The 15117-nt window shown below is 39.3% G+C and overlaps 1 protein-coding gene and 1 long non-coding RNA gene across 2 annotated transcripts in view; one reads left to right on the top strand and one right to left on the bottom strand.

Moving 5' to 3' along the window:
• cadm1b (cell adhesion molecule 1b) overlaps positions 1–15117 on the top strand; it is a 184193-nt gene that overhangs the window by 21425 nt on the left and 147651 nt on the right. The window lies entirely within an intron of this gene.
• Positions 1552–14907, bottom strand: LOC116678454 (uncharacterized). Its single transcript, XR_004329242.1, has 3 exons — positions 14894–14907; positions 7991–7993; positions 1552–1635 (listed from the first exon to the last, which is right to left on the bottom strand). It is a non-coding gene; the product is annotated as an uncharacterized LOC116678454 (long non-coding RNA).

Below are 15117 nucleotides of genomic sequence, written 5' to 3'. Positions count from 1 at the left end.
TGGCGGGGCCCTCGGGAAAGCACCTGTCAGTCAAAAGATATTGTGAGTGTAAGTGACATTATTAGGAGTATGCTGTCACCTCGTGCGCATGCAACACCTAAAGTTTTAAATGATAGAGTCACAGTAAACAGACTATTAGCGTGACGGTAGACACGTTTTGTCCAGTGACAATGCAAAATTATGTTCGATAATTCCCCTGACACACAAGCGGACAAACCGTCTGCTTGTTTGTGTTTGTCTCCTGCCATCGCTCTTTGTGTTGAGTAGGTCACCTCCGAATATTCATCACCTCTTGGGTCATCAACGCTGGTGCAATTTGCGGCAAAACATCTCACTCTTCACGCCGCGGCCGCACATTTCCGACCTGGGCCGGCTCAGCCATCAGCCATCACCACAATGGCATAATTATGGAGTATTAAACAGTCACGATGACACATCAGTCAGACAATATATGCAAAAGGCCTACTTGGTTTACCCTTATTCTTGTCAGAATGGCCTGACAAATGGAGATTTGTTTGCTGGTGGATCATAATTACGATTGGTATTTATGAGACCCATCAAGCCTTCAAGAGGAGCTGCATCTGAAGGTGACTCTGGGATGCATCACATCACGGTCACAGGGAAACAAGGCTCTCAGACAAGCTGTCTCCTCTCACCGAGCCTTTTAAATCATCATCACTCTGGCCAGCTGCATGATAGTTCACATGATATATCATCTGTTAGAGCTGCAACATACCACCACCAGCAGACAGTGACAATGAGTCCGCGCTCCTTTCAACCGCCACAGTCGTTTGACGCTTCTGTTTCCCGTTATTATGCTATCGCTTCCATGCCGCTGTGTTAAGCGTCACTTAAACTGCCAGCTGTGTTTATGGGGCTTTTTCTTTAGGTGTTTCTCTTTTTTTGTCCCACGTGTTAAATTTTGTTTGTTAGACTGAAGATTCTGACAGCGGCGTGGTTCTGCTGTCCGTCAAAATGTTGTTCAGCTAAAGCTCAGCTGTCGACATTTATACAGGCTGAGTAAACCGGCTATTAGTCATACTTAAAAAAAAAAAAAATCCAACTTGGGCCTTATTTTTGTAGTTGTGGCCAAGGATGGGAGGGTTAAAAATGTTTTACGATACAATTAGCCTGCTAAAAAAATGTAGGCGGTACCCTAATCTAAGTAACACAATATTAAAGTAACATAACTTAACAATTACATTTGTCATTAAGCTAAAATCTACAAATTTCTGTTTAAATGAATGATCCTGAGTAGGCTGTATTATTTCTGCTGTTGCATGAATGTGTCATGTTGTGGTAAATGTCAATATCGGGTAAGGTCCTTAAATTAAAATGGATCTGTGGTAACTTGTCAGACAAATATAACCACAACTAGAGCCATTATAGTTTCATGTCTGTCTTATACAGTTAAAGACAGACATGCAACAACAAAGTCCTCCACGACAACATCCCCAGAACCAGGAGAGTGATTGTGACAGTGATTCCAACATGGACGTTTCGGGTGAACTCGCTGTATTTTTCACACGTAAATATAAACGGTTTGGATTAGAGATTATCAACAGGGGGTCCGTGACCCCCTTGGGGGTCCCAGAGTTAGTGCAGGGAGGCCGCCAAATTATGTCAAAAAAATAACTTTGAAAGTTTCTTTTTTTCAAGCATTTAAATAAACAATAATATGAATATGAATCATAGCAAATATAAATTAGATGCTCTGTGAATTCTAAAACTTAATTCTCACATTGAAGAAGAGCTTACTATACTATAGGTACGGTAGCCACTATGGGAACCATACAGTTCAGTTTAAGGAGTCACTGTGCCTTCCACATATATATTGTGATGTATAAATAATATATGAATGCATTTATTTTCATCCATCCGACCTGGTTTAATATGCAACTTAATTGTATACTACATATGTTCAGCAGTAGGGGGTCCCTGCTCTGTCTCTCCTTCAGCTAAAAGGTCCTCGGCCTAACAAACGTTGAAGACCCCTACTTTAGACTGATTAAACTGGAAAGTCTCAAAGCAGTGGACTCCTTTGAGTCCACATCTTTCAAAATTTAGTCTGCTAATTTGTTTGTAACATTTTACATTTTTAATATATATATCAGGTCTGAACAAAACCTGAATTGTTATCAGATTCTATGTTTCTCTTATTGCCAACAAATCCCATAAGAAGACGAAAACCAACAATGAATCCACAGCTTGATATACTGTAGCACTATTATAGAGCTTGATTTTCCAAAAACAGAAACTAGTAAAAACACATTAGTCAGCTGGAAATATTCACTGGAGAACCAGCCCGCCCGTTCGCTCCCTTCAAACTTGTAAAATATGAACGTTTGGGCTGTCAGTGTCAGAAACAACTCAAAAACACGCCCTTCAGCGTGTGTGTCGAACGCACCAGGGAGAGCAGCAGCTACACTGCGCATGAAGATGATGTAATGTAGTACTAAGAGCGACTACAGTAGCAGTAGTAGTAGTAAAAAAACTACTTAACTACAGTAGTAAAAAAAAAAAAAAGCCTTTCAAGGTTCAATTTGTTGGAAATGATTTCCTTTTCATTTGTTTTAAATTCAACAAGCAGTTTGTTGGATGTCAGCCCGACACAGGACTTTCACCCAGGAGACCGAGAGTCGTGTCCCTCGTGTCCCATTTCCTAAACCCAGCCGTCCTGTTCTTGTCCTGTGTGTCATGGAAACATAAGCCCACCAACTGTCCCGTTCTTCTTCTCCTAAACCCAGCCGTCCCGTTCTGGTCCTGTGTGTCATGAAAACGTAAGCCCACCAACCGTCCCGTTCTTGTCCCACGTGTCAAGAAAACATAAGTCCACCAACCGTCCTGTTCTTGTCCTGCGTGTCATGGAAACGTAAGCCCACCAACCGTCTCGTTCTTGTCCCACGTGTCAAGAAAACATAAGTCCACCAGCCGTCCCATTCTTGTCCTGTGTGTCATGGAAACATAAGCCCACCAACTGTCCCATTCTTTTTTCTTAAACCCAACCGTCCCGTTTTTGTCCCGTGTGTCATGGAAACGTAAGCCCACCCACAACCTTTTCCTTATCCTAGTTCCGACTAAGCATGTATAGCTAAGCGTCTTTAGATGTGACGCTACAGGAGACTTTTAGCCCCAATAACAACGCGAAAGGCACCTGACAAAGTGTCCATATTTTATGTGATGGGAATAGGGTTGCACAAAATTGACAAAATGTGATATTGACATATTGATTAAATTACAAAAGTTGCGGGAAAATGCATAAAATAGATTCATAATAACACAAGGTTTATTTCAAATGATGATCATATTGGACTGGTCCAACATGAATACATAAATAGGGACCATGTCTACAGAACAAGACATGTTGTACTGGTTGGACAGTATTAAATAAATCAAAAGGATGGGACATGTTTTACTGGTTGGACAGTATAGAATAAATAAAGAGGACAGGACATGTTTACTGGTTGGACAGTATACAATAAATAAAGAGGACAGGACATGTTTACTGGTTGGACAGTATACAATAAATAAAGAGGACAGGATAAGGTTACTGGTGGGACAGTATAAAATAAATGAAGAAGACAGGACATGTTTTACTGGTTGGACAGTATACAATTAATAAAGAGGACAGGACATGTTTTACTGGTGGACAGTATAAAATAAATGAAGAGGACAGGATATGTTTACTGGTTCGACAGTATACAATTAATAAAGAGGACAGGACATGTTTTACTGGTTGGACAGTATAAAATAAATAAAGAGGACAGGATATGTTTACTGGTTGGACAGTATAAAATTAATAAAGAGGACAGGACATGTTTTACTGGTTGGACAGTATAAAATAAATAAAGAGGACAGGACATGTTGTACTGGTTGGACAGTAAAAAAAATAAATAAAGAGGACAGGACACAACTTTTCTTTCTCTTCTCTGATTAGTTACGTTTTGTTGTCTCTATTTCTTCACTTCCACTGTCATGCACACACGTCACATGGTTCGCTCCTTAGGCTTTGACACGTAGCCGACCCGTGTACTAACGTGTGCTAACGTGTGCTGACTAAACATGTGTTCTGACTAAAGAAATCCCATTCTGCCCAAAACAATCTCCAATTAAAAGATATCGTGGCCAGCTTCTAACACAGGCAACAGAAAGGCTTGTCTCCGTCGTAAGAATGGATCTCAATAGCAACAGCAAAGAACTGCGATCATACCTCTCAACAACAACTTATTTCTCATCCTTATGATGAATGTGAATTTATCCAGGTTATTCGAAGCAAGTTATGACATCTTCATGATGACTACTACCAGGATTGCCATTTTATTTAAAAGTAGCTGCTGTGTCCATGCAGGGATGTCCATGTTTTTTTTTCCTTTTCCCTATTCCTTTGTTTCCTTCCTCTTTATGTGCCGCGGCCACTTATCACAGTTAGAGGGCAGGTGTGTGTCTGGCCTCAGCTGGCCATTATCTTGGCCCAGATTGTCCTTGGACCCCCATGTCTGTCTCATAACCTCAGCTGCCCCGTTACATCACCGGCTATTCTTAAGGCTTTTTCTCAACCATTGATTAATCCACTTTCGTCTCATTCAGATATGATTAAAGGCAAAGCATCAAAGCATTTTATGGAGGTAATTACTCACTCATTAGCCATATGTTTGACAAGTATGCCCTCCTGGCACTGGCAACATCTCCATTAATCACAAACAGAGATCTGACAAAAGACAATGATGAAATGTTGAAATATATATCCCGACTCAGAATCAGATTATATAATTGATGGATTACACAGCGAGCCGTCATAAAATAGCCTACTCTTTACTTGATGTATCACCGCTGAGAATATAATTTGGGTCATCTTTTGCTGCCACCATGTTTCTCCACAGACCAGGTAGCAGTCATCATTATCAGTCTGACCTGCTCGGGGGGGATTTCTCTGCCCTCATTCGAACACCCACATGTCAACACATATGGCTTGTTATAGCTGAAACAATCTAAAGAAATGATCTCACCGGCCACATAAACATGTTTTCCTCCACACGATACGAAGATGATACCCCACTCCCACCTCCGAAGCAGCCACCCACTCTCCATCTCCATGTCTTGCTGGGCGATCTCCCCAGGCTGTGAGGACAAGACAGGGCAGGAGAGGATAAATTACAGCCCCAGTGCCGCGGCTATCTCTCATGCTTTCATTTGCACCAGCAATTAATCAGCCATCACTGGAGAGCCCTTCCATGTCAGGCTGAGGATTTTATTAGGGATGTCCTTTGTGGGGCTTAATGATTCTTCCTTGAGTATTTTATTTGCTGCACATAGCATGGTTGCTTGTAACCTTGAGGTCAGGGTATTACCCCCCCAACAGTAAAGCTTTGTTAATTCACCTCTCAATGATATTGACTTGATTCACTCTTTCATCCACTGCTGTTTCACACTCTCCTGTCTTATTAGAGATCTAATTTTAGATGCAATTAGGCCTGACTTGTTTTGTTCATTCTGACATTCCTCCTCACTCTGGTTTTGAAATGCAGCGCTAAGTGACTTATTGAAAATGTGGCACATTTCTGTGAAATGCAGAAATCTACACTTTTTGTCACGATTGGAATACAAATTTGTAGGGCATGATTATTCAAATACAACACACGGGCTGCCTGGATGTTTCTTCTTATTAGTGGGAGCATAGTCTCGTATTGCCAGACCTTTCCCCACAGTGCTACAGTGGAAGGTCTGGTGAGTTTAGAACCAATCACAATCGTCCTGGGCGGTGCTTAGCTAATCGCGTCGGTAAGGAACTTGTTTTGGTGGAAAGTGCACGTTCAAATGTTTTTTATTGAAAACAACATTGGCATTTAGCCTTGGAGCAGTCCTTCATACTTAGAGCAAATAGTCTCTCACACAATGTAACTCTGTCCACCAATAAAAGGGTAAAAACAATACTTTGATCGGCATCAGCTGTGTGCTGGGCCATCAAGAGGTATTTCAGACTGGACGTGCTGCGATGATAGTTACAAAAACAACGACAAAACACACAGCTCACTTTGGTCTGGTCGATGGAACATTTGGCAACTTTTAAAAATTAAACTTTCCATCCAGAATCTTATTACCGTCCATTTCGGCGTCTCACGCTCGCCATCCACTCAAAACGTAACGTTACTACTCTTTGTCCGGTTCGCAAGCCCAAACGGCGTGTGTGCCTGTTGTTGTGTTTCTGGTCTAGCTAAATCTGGTGGGTGTTGTAATTTTTTTAACGTTGCTAGTTACGTTACCAAAAAGGACAAAGTTTTCTAGGTCAAAAAGAACGTTAAACTTGCGATAAAAATAACTGACGCCGTTAAAATGGGTTTCCGTTAACGCCGCTAATAACATGTTTAACTGACAGCACTAGTACTTTCCAAAGTTGTTTAGTCATACAACAGAAAAGCAACTCCAAATGGACAGGTAGTCTAGCTAGCTGTCTGGATTTACCCTGCAGAGACCTGAGGACCAGGTAACCATAGTCCTCAGATTGGACACATAGTCTAGCTAGCTGTCTGGATTTACCCTGCAGAGATCTGAGGACCAGGTAACCATAGTCCTCAGATTGGACAGATAGTCTAGCTAGCTGTCTGGATTTACCCTGCAGAGACCTGAGGACCAGGTAACCATAGTCCTCAGATTGGACAGATAGTCTAGCTAGCTGTCTGGATTTACCCTGCAGAGACCTGAGGACCAGGTAACCATAGTCCTCAGATTGGACAGATAGTCTAGCTAGCTGTCTGGATTTACCCTGCAGAGATCTGAGGACCAGGTAACCATAGTCTCAGAAATCCACCAGAGTTTAGAATGCCAATGCAAAGAAATCGGAAGGTTAACGGACATCCGAAAAGAGGGATTTGGCTGGAATTTTCGGCAGAATGAGAGCAATCCCCGAAGTGGAATATCATGCATATAGAGTTGGAGCAGGGAGATTTTTTTGTTTTCGTGGGTGCATTAAAAACACGATGTCACGTATTTCCATGCACCAATGAGGATTTCAACATGGCGTCATGGTTTCTCGTAAATATACACACCAACTTTCTTAAGCCAAGTAGTGTGTTATCCGTACACTAATATTTTTTTAGCTATCCGCTATATATATATGTCTACGCTGTATACACAGGCGTATACTTTGCGTGTTATCGCTACTTGTAGTGTCATCGCGAGCAGAAAGCTATGGTTGTGTAATCTAATGGGTGAAAGTCCTGTGTTTCATCCACCACCCTGATAACCCCCCTGCAGATTTTCGCCCTTTCACACATACTCAATACGGCGTAGAGTGGGGCTCGAAAGTTTGGGCGCCCCAGGTAAAAATTTGTATTAATGTGCATAAAAAAGCCAAAAAAAGATGGAAAAATCCCAAAGGTTTTAACTCCACAGGGTGCCCAAACTTTTGCAGCCTTTTCTGTTATTTTGAAAGTGTAAATGACGAAATAAAATCTATTTTCTTGTGTCATATTATACGAATGTCTAATCTGTCATTTGATGCCTTTTGGAGATTTTTCCATCTTTTCTTGGCTTCTTTTTGCACATTAATAAAACAAATTTACCTGGGGTGCCCAAACTTTCGAACACCACTGTATATTCAAATGCAATCTCAAGGTAGTGTAAGTCAATGGAGCCCAAACGGCGTTGATATAAATACTAATAAGTGAGTTTGCGTCTTGATAACACGCTAATAATGGAATACAAATTGTTGTGTCATGCATACGCCATTTCATGAGATCAGGCTGAGGATTTAGCAAAACTTAAACAGTTGTTAGGAAACCACACCCACGCATTTTTGAGGAAAAAAAAGCCTTTTTAAGCTTTAACCTCTTGGTAAAAAAACCCACATAAGGATATTTTTTAGAGGATATTTAAAGAGATTTAATACCACGTTTCCGGGGACTTTACTGCCCCGATTTTGGAAATACCACCCCAGAGTGTCATTTAACAGTTTCTGCTGTTCTAAAGGTATTGTCCAGAGAGAATTTCTGACCATCTGGATGAAAAAGTCTCCTTCAGTTTCCAGTTCCCAAGTGGTGTCTCTTTCCCTAAATCTATTCAAAAGATTATTGGAGTAGTCAGAAATGACAAATTTCCTAGCAAACTTTGTGTAACGTGAACCAAAAATGAACCTTTTCTCATCAGTCGTATTATATAACACCCTAACCCTTTCAATATTTTATATAACATGGCATTTTATTTGCATGGTTTTTACAAAAACATATGTAATTTCTGGCTACGTAGTAATTCAGTCGCACAAATAATTTTCCCCGTGCAAACAGATGGAATATTTGTTCATCCAGATGGTTCGAGGATTTTGGAAAAAACCTTCAGAACAAAAAACAATTGTTTTTAAATGACCATATGGGCTTTTTCAAAGATCTCAATATATTCATTTTCAGAAAATTGGCCGCTTATCTCATATCTCATATGAATATGATGGTAATACACGAGAGGCCCAAACTAGAGCTGTAGCAGCCATGTAGAACTGCTAGTGTAGTTCTCTTTGGAACAAATACATTTTGGATAAGTTACACTTTCTAGTTTACAAACCAATGCTAAGTTGCAGAATGGCCACTGTATATTTTCTGAAGAAAATACAGGGCAACAAATAAAACATTTTCCTCAATTTTTTGCTATTTTCCTATCCTCGTGCAGTTTATTTTGAAGCTGCATGCGCAGTTTTGTGTGTGTCCAAACAACACCGGCTACAATCGCAGTATAAATACCCGGGGTGGGCGTCTCCCAGTTAACCCACAACCACAGAGGCAGCAAGTAAGAGGATATGGAGGCCATCTGGAAGCATTTTTACAGTATGGTGTGGCAGTTTGCCCATGTGTGCTACAGGAAGGGTCGTATGACGGTCATGAAAGAGAGTCTCTGGAGGACGCAGACATGAATATTCTCGGTCCAATTTTCTGGGTCAGACGTAAGCTCGACCAAAGTACACGACCTGATCACATCTGTCACCGGTTTGTGCGGTGATCAAACTACTGCATGTGACCTTCAAAAACTCATATCTTAGCAGTTCTGAAAGCTGCATTTGCAGTTTGTGATGAAACCCTTTGGCGACTGTCCTCTTGTCTTTTTCCTATCCTTTTTTACCAAAAACACCATATGCTAATAAGTAGGACACATTGCTGGACTGCTGCAAAGTCCGGGAAGGGGTTTAAAGATCTGAACTGAAACTATAGTGAACATTTTTATTACGTCAATCAAAGAAAGACAGTCATTAGTAATAGTCAATACCATAAAGGTTATTTTGAACATGGAGTGTATACTCTCAAAGACTGCCCATGTTCACAATCATGAGGTAATTGTGTTGTATTTTTTATTTGAGCGTTTCTATTTCAGTGGGAAAATGTAGTACTTTTCATAGCTTATTTTGAACATCAGTACTGTAAATCATGAAAACAGATTATTAAGACTATTACCAAACGCTACCTCCGATTACAACCCAAACACAGCAACAAGAAGGTACCAACCAAAATACAAAGCTTAGAAATAAAGCAAAAAAGAAAAGAAAATGGAGACAATTCTGAGAGAAAGTATAAGCACATCTCCCACATGGAAATCAATATCAATGTGCTTCCTCCCCATCCTTTCACTTACGCAGTTACAAAAGAAATATATATGCCCTTTACTTGATGAAATACTCGTTTTACATCCTGTGTACATTCTTTCATGTGCCGCAACTTTTCTTAACTGTGTCAGTCAGTCCTGTAAAGGAGTCTTCAAGCGCCTGACAATAGTTTGACATCCAATCATTATGTATGCCTGGGGCAAATAACAATATCATACATCTGATTATACCTCTTTTATATGACAGCTGTCATTAATTTGCAGATGAAGATTGTATTTACTATTTACTGTACCATCACCCTCTATAATGTAATGATTTGTTACAGACACAACAGTATATAACATCTCCTCCGCTACAACTACAATACAATGCTGATACACTGTGTAACATTCTGCATTTTTACTTTAGACACCTTCAGCACATTTTGATGATACTTTACTAAAAATATTAAATGTTATAAATATTCATCCAACACTAATTTCCAACTCTTTTAAGCAGTCAAACACTCTCTGGATTGACTCAATGATTGGTCATATATGATTATAGAAACACACACATATATGCAATATATATATATATATATATATATATATATATATACATATATACAGTATATATATATATATACACATACATACACACACACATATATATACAGTATACTGTAATGCACGTATATATACATATATACTATATAAATACACACATATGTACACATATATACTGTATATACATATATATACAGTATATACACACATATATATATACATATACACAAACACACACACATATATATATATATATACATATATACACACATATATAATCTATATATGTATACATACAAACTTACATACACACACACACACACACACACACACACACATACTGTTTAATATATTTTAGTCGATCGACAGGCAACTATTTTGATTAACAAATAATTGTTAATTAGGTTTTTTAAGCAAAAGAGTCAAACACTCTCTTGATTGACTCGTTTATTTGTCAAATATGATTATAAACTGCATATGTGTGGGTGTGTGAATAACACAATTCATTTAAAAACATCTTCCTGGGCTGTGGTGTTTCTGTTTACCATTTTATGAGGTTTTATAGCCAAAATGATTACTCTAATTAAGAAAATAATTGTCAGATTAACAGATCTTAGCATCTATCTTCATGGTAACACTTTCTTTCAACCCCCTCTTTATAATAATATATAATAAAATGATATAAAAACACACTATAATGTATTTGTAGTCAGATTTGTGTCATTTTTAAGCATTTAGTAATGTCTCTAACACCTGTGAAACCTCCATAACTCATGTAACTGGTGATTGACGATAATATAACAGTATAGTTTAGCTTAATTACATATGTCATTACAGAATTGTTTACACAATAATAAACACTTTAACATGCCCCATGATTACAACTACATTATAGTGGGTTATAAATGATTGTCTACATAACGCTTAAAATGCCAATATGGGGTGTTAAAGCAAATTTTAAGATTTAGTAATGGGATTTAAAAAAAAACAACAGCACTCCTTCAATCGATTTGATTGAAGGAACCCACACACACACACACACACACACACTTACACGCACACACTAGAGTCCATTTCTCGCTGACCACACAGCGATGGCCAGCTGTGTTCCCCGTTTGACAGCCAGGTGGTTCAGACTTTGGAGCGCTGCAGTTTCGGTTAATTAAGGTTACCCATTTGGATCTTTTCAGTGGCTAATTTGCAGATGAAAAAGAGTCCAAAACTTGTCTTACTTCAGCTGCCCAAGGATTGTTTTTTTTTTGGCTTGCCTAATGGCAGGGGCCTGTCAAGTGGAACATTGTCGAGCAGTGGATGCTGCCCAGTCTTCATATGCATATATGGATGAAGTTTACTCTGACAACTGCAGAAGCCCAAAATCAATATTGACCCCAGACAAGCTATTTACTGTACTTTGATGATGTTTGACAGAGGCTGATCCAGCTTCCAGTGTGTGGGTAGAGTATGAGAATTCACTGACCAAGTCTGTCATTTGGAGACTTTTGTCCTCAAGCTGCAATATATATATATATATATATATATATATATATATGTACACACTGTATACACATACACACACACACACACACACACACACACACACATATACGGTGTATTAATATATGTCAGTCGATTGACAGGCAACTATTTTGATTATCAAATTGTTCAAATTGTTAATTAAGGTTTTTAAGGCAAACACTCTGGATTGATGGTATTTTTGTCACATATGATTATACACTGCATACAGTATGTGCGGGTTTGTGAATAACACAAGCAATTTTAAAAACATCTTCCTGGGCTGTGGTGTTTCTGTTTACCATTTTATAAGGTTTTATAGACAAAATGATTACTCTAATTAAGAAAATAATTGTCAGATTAACAGATCTTAGCATCTATCTTCATGGCAACACTTTCTTTCAACCCCCTCTTTATAATAACACATAATAATGTAATATAAAAAACACACTGTATTTGTAGTCAGATTTTGTGTCATTTTTAAGCATTTAGTAATGTCTCTAACTCCCGTGAAACCTGATGACCTCATAACTTATGTAACTGGTGATTGACAATAATATAACAGTATAATATAGCTTAGTCACATATGTCTTTACAGAATTGTTTAGACAATATTAAACACTTTAACATGCCCCATGGTTACAACTACATTATAGTGGGTTATGAATGATTGTCTACATAGCTCTTAAAACGCCAATATGGGGTGTTAAAGCCAATTTTAAGATTTAAAAATGGGATTTAAAAAACAAACACTCCTTCAATCGATTTGATTGCTTACTGGGGAATGATATTTGAAGAAAAAGATTATTACAGGCCTTTATTTCCAAAAATATAGTTTGGACTTGAAAGGGGAGAGGGGGGGGGGGGGGGATGACATGCAGCAACGGGCCGTGGGTCAGAGTTGAACCCGGGGCCTCTGCGTCAAGAACTAAGCCTCTCCACATGGGCGCACGCTCCACCCATAGGCGCCCTGGGGAATATTTACTCCTACATTTGCTCCTCAGATAAAAAACAATAGACCTATACAATTTTCTCCATGGGTCTGAAACCACAGAATATAATATTCATGTTAGGAAATCTTTAATATTAAATCTGTAGCTGACTGGAATGACTCTGTGAACCCATAGAAGAATTTATATTCCCACGCAAGCCTTATATTCTGTGAAATTTATTGTTATGAACCAGTTAAAATATAACCTTACCCCTGGAGACTCTACTGAGACGCACACGCACACGCACACACACACACACACACACACACACACACACACACACACTTTACAATTAATTATCTATGGGAAAGTGCCATATTATTGGTGCCTGCATGAGCAGAATACAAATCATATTCATGTTAATACATACAGTAGATGAACAGATGGATTTACTGGTTCCAGTAAAATGTATGTGGGGGGGGGGAACTAAATAAAGAAGTTGAAAATCAAATGATGATTTTAGACTTACCAGGACTGTGAGCTTTTAGCCTGCGGGAAATCTTGCAAAAAAAAATGTTTTTTAACCCAATTAATGTGTAGTTTGAGGTGTGACAGCGGCAAGAAGCAGTGGAGGAGCAGAATAATCAAATGACTCCCTCCCTGGGATTTAATAAACCAAAAAGTGCTAATTTCACCTTTGATTGCGTGCGGTACCTAATGCCCAAAGAAAGCATATCTAACTTCTCATCATGTGCCCGGTGCTCCTACTGTTTAGTGCTGCATGCATTAGACTGCACAGTGCCCTTGGCAGCGGAGAACAGACGAGAGACTGAGGGGGGGGGGGGGACACGGTGACCCGCAATGTTTGGACATTGATCTTTAATAAACAAAGACAGGAAATCTCTGCAACTATTTCTCCGCTAAATATAGAATAGACCAAAGCTATTCAATGTTTAATAGTTTAAATAAATAAATGGGGTAAGTGATAAATGGGGATACATTGATTTTCTAGTCACAGAAGGTGCACCTGTGGAGCATCGCTTACTGCCTGAAGCTTTTAGCGTTGGTCTCTTTTGGTAAAATATTTCAAACAGTAGCTACAAATGTTGTTATGCACCTGCTTTTACTGAAACATAGGTTCATATGAAGACAGTTCAGAATAGATATGAACATGACACTGGGAATGGGAGTGAAATATCCGCAGCGCTAAATGCAGATAAACACCTTATTTTGATGTGTGGAAATCTGCCGTGGTTGCTTTTAGTTCCAACGCCTTGACTTTAACGCTGTAGTTAAAGGAGCGGTACTTGAAATACAAAAGAAGGTTGCTGGGTTAGCCTCCACGCAGCTCGTACAGGCCGCTCCCCAACGTCTTCCATAGCGGCCGACTGGAGCTGAAAAAGAAGCCGTGGCCGCCCCGTCAGGGACGCTTGTCAAAACGTACGAGGACGCTTTTGACGCTCTGACGCTTATCCGATTGGTTGCTAGTTGTTTGCCGCTGAAATGCATCCCAGCTCATTACCATAAAGTTGACCTAAGTTCAACTTTCTGCTTTCAACACGCCCCAAAACGCGACGTCGATGGATCTGCTGCTACTTGCAGCTGAGAGAAGCTTCCATTGAAAATGAACGACTTCCGGTAACTTTGAAGCTCAAGTGTGTGTTAATTACAGCCCTCGGTGTCAGCTACTGACACACAAGGCAGGCACTCACATGCACTCACATGCACACGTGACCGTGCCGGCTATAACAACAAAGAACAGATGAGCTCTGATTACAACACACACAGAAGGAGTGTGATGCTATCCCCTGCTCAGGATTTCACTACTCCACTTTACCTTTGCATAGCAAACAGCTGTTTACTGCTATATTAATGTTCTGAATATTGAATACAGCTGCTTTAAAGAGAGTCATGAAGTCAATTTAGAGACCTGGTTTAGTCATTTACACATCGATATCTCGGATAATATCTTGGATGGTAAATGGTAACTAACATTAGCCTACAGGTGAGGCTGTCGCAGCAAAAATGTATTAGATTGAGCACTGAATTCATTTTTTTCAATTAGCTAGGCCTACAGTTTTTTAAATTTCAAACTGGCGTCTTTAAATTGCTTATTTGGCCAGCCCAGAAAATGTATGGAGGATGGAGAAAAGCAGCAGACAAAATTGTAATCTGCAGAAGAAATTAATATCAAATAAAAAATTCGCAAATATAGACTAATCACCTTGTCATTAGACCTCCCCTTTAAACTCTGTCCTTCCTATTAAGTTACAGCAATAGTCCTGTTGCTACATTTAAAACGTGATCTATTGTGAGCAGACTTACATTTTTTCAACATGGTGATGAACAGGTGTGTGTGTGTGTGTGTGTGTGTGTGTGGTCACAATGTGCATTATATTGATGTAGGATTTGTGATGTGTCGTGATGTTGTGTTAGATGTTGTCATGTTGGATTTAAATTGTGCCGTGCCTGGGGACTGCAGATGTAAATTAGCCTAAGGCTAACTCTGGTACAATGCATCAAATGGCAACATGTATGTTAAAAT

The sequence above is a fragment of the Etheostoma spectabile genome, chromosome 3 (assembly GCF_008692095.1).
Source record: "Etheostoma spectabile isolate EspeVRDwgs_2016 chromosome 3, UIUC_Espe_1.0, whole genome shotgun sequence".
In the NCBI taxonomy this organism is placed as follows: domain Eukaryota; kingdom Metazoa; phylum Chordata; class Actinopteri; order Perciformes; family Percidae; genus Etheostoma; species Etheostoma spectabile.
The sequence above is the reverse complement of the archived record's forward strand: the minus strand, read 5'-3'. Positions and strand labels throughout refer to the sequence as shown.